Source organism: Erythrolamprus reginae, chromosome 3, assembly GCF_031021105.1.
Source record: "Erythrolamprus reginae isolate rEryReg1 chromosome 3, rEryReg1.hap1, whole genome shotgun sequence".
Taxonomy (NCBI): domain Eukaryota; kingdom Metazoa; phylum Chordata; class Lepidosauria; order Squamata; family Dipsadidae; genus Erythrolamprus; species Erythrolamprus reginae.
The window spans coordinates 110,409,196-110,415,465 of record NC_091952.1 but is presented as its reverse complement, the minus strand read 5'-3'; positions in this window follow the sequence as shown (position 1 = coordinate 110,415,465).

Sequence of the window (6,270 nt, the reverse complement as noted above, 5' to 3'; positions counted from 1 at the left end):
AAGATGGCGGCCGCAACACACAGCCGCCTTTTACTAAGCGGGGGGGGGGGGCTCACGCCGGACTCCAGCCTAGAGCCTGTATGCTGCCCGAGAGCTCCAAGTGGAAGAGGGGCAGACCGCAGGCCTCAGATGGGCTGCTCCAGCTGCTCGCGACGAGCTGCAGCCTCCTCAAGCCTCCGACGAGGCTTCCAAAAGCGGTGGCCGCCCACACGGCCGCCGAAAGAGGCTCCAAGAGCAGACAGCCATGTGTCTGCTCTTCTGACGTGGTCCGGGCGAACAGGCTTGGCCCAGGGCCTGCAAACCCTTAAATAGGGCCAGCAAGCCCCGCCCGGACCATGCAGCATGTCAGGCCATGTAGGCCTGACTCTCGGCCGAAATCTCGTCTCACGAGATTTCGGCCGAAAACAAAATGGCGGCCGCCATGGGGAGTCCGGTGTCTCCCCCGACCCTCCGACAAACGCTGCCGGCGGTAAGTCGCCGGCGCTATTTCCATAAACACATTATTTTGTTTATCAGTTTTCCTGTTAAGATTTTACAGGATATTGTTTCAAGAGTTATTTCTCAAAAAAAATCTTCCACATTTCTCCCATCCTCCCCCTCTCTTACGTGCACATTTATCCTTGGCTCTTGCTTGATTTCTGCACCATCATAAAATGGCTTAGAATCACGGCTTCTGAATGGTCTAGAAGTCCAATAATGAATAACTGTGGGTTCTTTAAGACATGTGTATTATATGGAGCTCCATTCTATGTCTTACCGTCATACAGATCACACTTTCAGAGAAATGTCACAGAACCAATTTTTAAATCCAATTCCTTGAAATGCTGTGAGCTAAGAAACTTTAGCACATTGAGGGAGTTCCATAAACTTCCTGGGCTTTTTAGTATTAGGAACCCTAGAAATTACAATATATTCTGTTTGCTCTTAGAGTACAGATGTCACAGAATCTGCTTAAACTTCCTTCTAGTTCTATTGACCCTCTAGTTCCACAGAAGGCATGTGAATTATTTAGTTCTGTATTTGCAACATTGGCCTTAATGTATTACAAATTGTTGGTAGAGGACAACAACAATGTTAAAAGCAGGTGTAGCTCCATTCCAAAATAAGTGTGCTCAGAGGCAGGTCTCTCATCTGAAAAATTGAGCTTTCTTCCATTCATGTCTGGGTAGAAAGACAATAGATAGGAAGTAGATCCACTGTGAGAATGAAGACAAGATATTATCAACATCTTCAATACTGAAGATACCAGAAAACCAGATTAACTAACATTGTCTGGCATTACCAATCATTCCACATGGCATAATTACTGGTAAACGTAAAGGAGGTTTTGAGCATGGTGATCTATCGGAGGTTCAGTGTGAAATCTCATTTGCACTATATGGATCAAAAATCATAGAGTGTGTGGATGGTGAATGGACACTCTTACCAACATGCACAGGTAAGAAGCAGCTGCCTGAAAGATGTGTTCACAAGAAGAAATATGAGCAGACAGACTTGTAAATGTAACATGGTATTTTATTGTACTTATCTGGGAGGGGGAGTGGTGGTGGGAGTGTTCCATGGTGTGTAAACTGGAATCTTCCTTTAAAACAGATTCCAATACATTAGAAGAGAATGGAAGGGGTTATTTTCCAGTGTTTAAGTAACAAAATTATAGAGGAATTAAATTATATTCTGATTTATTCTAATAATCTCATGAGTCATGAATATATTCCTGTACTTAATTCTAACACTCGAGTCTTTTTTCCTCACAACAGGAAGTAATAATTGAGAGTTGTCCTCCTCTTTGTAACATTTCCATGGCTCCATGAGAACAAATGGTAAAATCAGACATGGTTAGAGGTAGCATGATATTCAGAAAATTTGTGATATTTCCAAAAATGTATTGGAAATGTGGGCTTAATGTAGCTAGTTGGTTCACCAAATCATATTAGAAGTACCATAACAGGTTTAAGACTTCAATGTTGAAAATTAAATGATAACTTGACAACTTGATAACTTGACAAGAAATTGCAGCAAATGATTCAAATAATTAGCAATACAAATATTTAAGTTATGGTAATACAGTTGTATCGGAACCAGCAGGAAGGGTGTGGGTTTTACAGCCAGTTAACATGTTCCATTGGAAAATGTAATTTATGATACACCTTGGGGGGAGACAGGATCACGGGGGTCCATGAATTACATGTGGTCAGAGCTGACTCTCTGTGAAGTTTCCGAAAGATGCCCTAATTAATTCATGAGTCTTGAGCAAAGTTTCAAAAGAAATCCAGTCATTTATTAGGAGTAATATTGCAGCAATTACTCCAGTGAAGTCAGCTTTGACCCCATGTAATTTATGGGTCTTCATGACCCTGTCCCTCCACTCCCAGCTACATGTGACATAAATCACATTCTCCAATGGAACACGCTGGCTGACTGTAAAACCCACACTCCTCCTGCTGGCTCTGGTAGCCTGGGATACAATCTGTAGAAAGGCATGTTTGGAATGTATTCTTGGTTGAGGCAGCTGAGCAGCTCTGTCAGTGCTCCCCACATTACTACTTAGGGCAACTTGAAAACTGGTCTGGAAAGCTTTGCAAGTTGACATCAGTACGAATTGAGTGTTAGCTGGAATATGGATGTTCACATATATTTTCCTCCTCCATTTGGTCAGAACTTTCTGTTACAGATATTAAAGGTCTCTAACAAAACTGAAAAAATAAAAACTGTCCGTAATTTTTATATTGATTGATTGTTTGATAACAAGGGCAAATTGTTAGAAGAAGCTAAATTATTAATACCTTTATGTAGTAATTCCTTTTTCTGCTGCTTTCAACAGAGGAATCAAAAACATGTGGACGACCTCCAATAATTAGAAACGGATTTGTTGATGATGTTGAGTCATTCATATACAGGCATGGTGACACTGTGAAATACAAATGCAATCGACAACATGCCATTATTGGGACTAACCCAGCTAAGTGTCTTCATGGACAGTGGGAAGTACCATCATGTCTTGGTAATCTAGAGTGTTATGATTGAACCTATAGAAATGAATTTTAAGCTTATCTTGGAACAGCATTAATTATTGACATGATTGCTCAGAAGTGTGATTCAGCAGGATAACAATGGGAACTGCCAGTGTGGTTATTTTTTCTGTCTGATCTCTGTTTAAATGGGATTTTCACAGGATCTATGAAAAAGAAAGATTTTAATGCTTTTGAAAATGATTCAATTCAAACGTAATCCTGATGGGATTATGTTGATTCATAGAAATGGCCTCCAATGATAAAAGTGTTAGGTGGCTCTTCTAGTACATGGTAAAACCAAATGATCCAGGTTATAATTACTGGTTCAAGTTTACTGGTACCTCATCTTTGTAGTGAAAAACTGGCAGATTCTAAAATGCAAATTCAGTGCAGTGCAAATTCAGTGGTGAGAAAAGTAAGGTTTTATCTTTGGACAAGAACAATCAAATGGCTAGGTATAAAATATGTGGCATGTAGTTCAATAACATTAATTTTTAGAGGGATATAGGAGTCTCAATGGACAATCACTTAAATATGAGCCAGTGGTGTGCAGCAGCTGCTAAAAAAGCCAATGAAGTCCTAGGCTATATCAATAGAGCAATATTATCAAGGTCACATGAAATACTAGTACAGCTTTATACTACTTTGTTAAGACATACTTGGAATACTGCATTCAGTTTTTTTTTTACCATAATAGAAAAAGATGTTGAAACTCTAAAGAGGATATAGAGAAGAGTAGCAAAAAAAGTTCATGTGGCTCAGGAGAGGTGAAGATCACACACACTCCTTCAATGTTCCTTTTACACAGAGTTATGAAAAAAAATCTTTCCAATAGCTGCTAGGTATCTTGGCTGTTCTGACACTTTATTGATTGATTGATTTTGTCCAATACACAATGAGAGTTTTAGTGGGTAAGCACATAGTAAAATACACGATGAAGGTTATACAGGATGTACTCATAGTAAAATATATCTAAGATAGAATAGAAGAGAAGTTATAGGAATAGAACATATCAATGAAAGAATAGAAGAAGAGATATAAGAATAGAAGAAAGGTATAGGAGATATAGGAGAGCAATAGGACAGGGGACGGAAGGCACTCTAGTGCACTTGTACTCATCCCTTACTGACCTCTTAGGAATCTGGATAGGTCAACCGTGGATAATCCAAGGGTAAAGTGTTGGGGGTTGGGGAGGACACTATGGAGTCAGGTAATGAGTTCCATGCTTCAACAACTCGGTTACTGAAGTCATATTTTTTACAGTCAAGTTTGGAGCGGTTAATATTAAGTTTAAATCTATTGTGTGCTTTTGTGTTGTTGTGGTTGAAGCTGAAGTAGTCGTCGACAGGCAGGACATTGCAGCATATGATCTTGTGGGCAATACTTAGATCTTGTTTAAGGCATCTTAGTTCTAGGCTTTGTAGGCCCAGGATTGAAAGTCTAGTCTCGTAGGGTATTCTGTTTCGAGTGGAGGAGTGAAGGGCTCGTCTGGTGAAGTATCTTTGGACATTTTCAAGGGTATGAATGATTGAGATGCGATTTGGGTTCCAAATGGATGAACTGTATTCGAGGATGGGTCTGGCGAAAGTTTTGTAAGCTCTGGTAAGTAGTGTGAGATTGCCAGAGCAGAAGCTACGTAGGATTAGGTTTACAACACTTGAAGCCTTCTTGGCTATGTTGTTGCAGTGGGCTTTGGCACTTAAATCTTTTATTATTAATATATCGCGGTCTTTAACTGAGTGGGGGTGGATATGGTGCTTCCTATTTTGACTGCTTGTTGTCTGTTTGACAGGAATGCTATAATCCAGCTGTGGAGGCATCCTGAGATGCCATAGGATTTGAGTTTTAGGAGTAGTTTGTCATGGACCAATGAATCAAAGGCTTTGCAGAAGTCAATATAAATTGCATCTATAGATTTCCCTTGATCTAGATGAGTTGTACATATATTTTTGCAGTGGAGAAGCTGCAGGTTGCAGGATAATTTTTTTCTGAATCCAAATTGTTTGTTAGAGAGCAAGTTATTAGTTTGTAGATGGAGAGTAATTGATTTGTTTATAATTGATTCCATGACTTTACATGAGATGCAGCATAATGATATTGGTCTGTAGTTATCGACAAGAGAAGGGTCTCCTTTTTTGAAGATGGGGATGACCATTGCTTTCGACCATAGCTTAGGAAGTATGCTGGTTCTGAAGGATTTTTCAAAAATTATGCTTAGTGGTTCAGCTATGGCAGAAAAGACCTTTTTTAGGAAGTAAGCACATAGACCGTCTAGTCTGACTGATAGAGAAGGTTTATGGTCACGTAATGCTTTTTCAACTTGGTCTTCAGTGAATTCTACTTGGGTTAGGTCGTTGAGGGAGTTTGAGGTGCGATTGATGACATTGGGGGATGAGCCATTGCTGTTAACAAAGACAGAGACAAAGCAAAAGTTGAGGAGGTTAGCTTTGGGTGAGTCATCGTGCTTTTCTTTGTTGTTGGGTCCTTTGAGAGGTGGGATAGGTCTAGAGTCTTTGAGTTTATTGTTGACAAAGTTGTAGAAAGCTCTATTAGATTTGGTGCTTAAGAGGTTTTCCTCTTGTTTGCTGTAGTAGTTAAGGCATTCTGCTTTTATTTGATTGCAAATGCTTTCATATCGGCTTTTGAAGTTGGAAACTTGTCCTTTTTTTGTTTTTCTCCAGAAAGATTTTTTTCTTGTTTGTAATTTTCTTATTAAGATGGGGAGGGTGTTTTTTTTTTGTGTGGTACATGTTAGAGGTACATGAAGTCTGATAATAATTTTCATTTCAAGTAGGAATGTGTTGTAGAGGTCATCAGTGGTGTAGCAATCAGAGAATAGAGTTTTTCAGTTTAATGTTGAGAGGTGGGCTTCAATGAGTTCGTAGTTCGCTTTTTTGAAATTGAATTTTGATGTTGTATTATTTTGGTGGATCGTAGTGTGGCTTAGGTTGAGAGTGAAGTTTATCATGCTGTGGTCACTGTTGGAAAATGGTTCTGTTATTTGTAAACCATATATTGCACTTTTGCTGTTGCAGAAGATGAGATCCAGACAGTTATCAAGTCTGGTATTGTTAGTTACTAGTTGGTCGAGTCCCAGATAGGTGACGATAATATATATAGTATAATGGATGGTTTCCATGTTGCATTCATTTAAGGACCAGTTAATGTGTGGTAGGTTGAGGTCTCCGAGGAAGATAATGGGGTATGGGCAGTTGCTTGCCCACGTTAGTAATGTGGATAATTTGTTTGCATGTTCGAT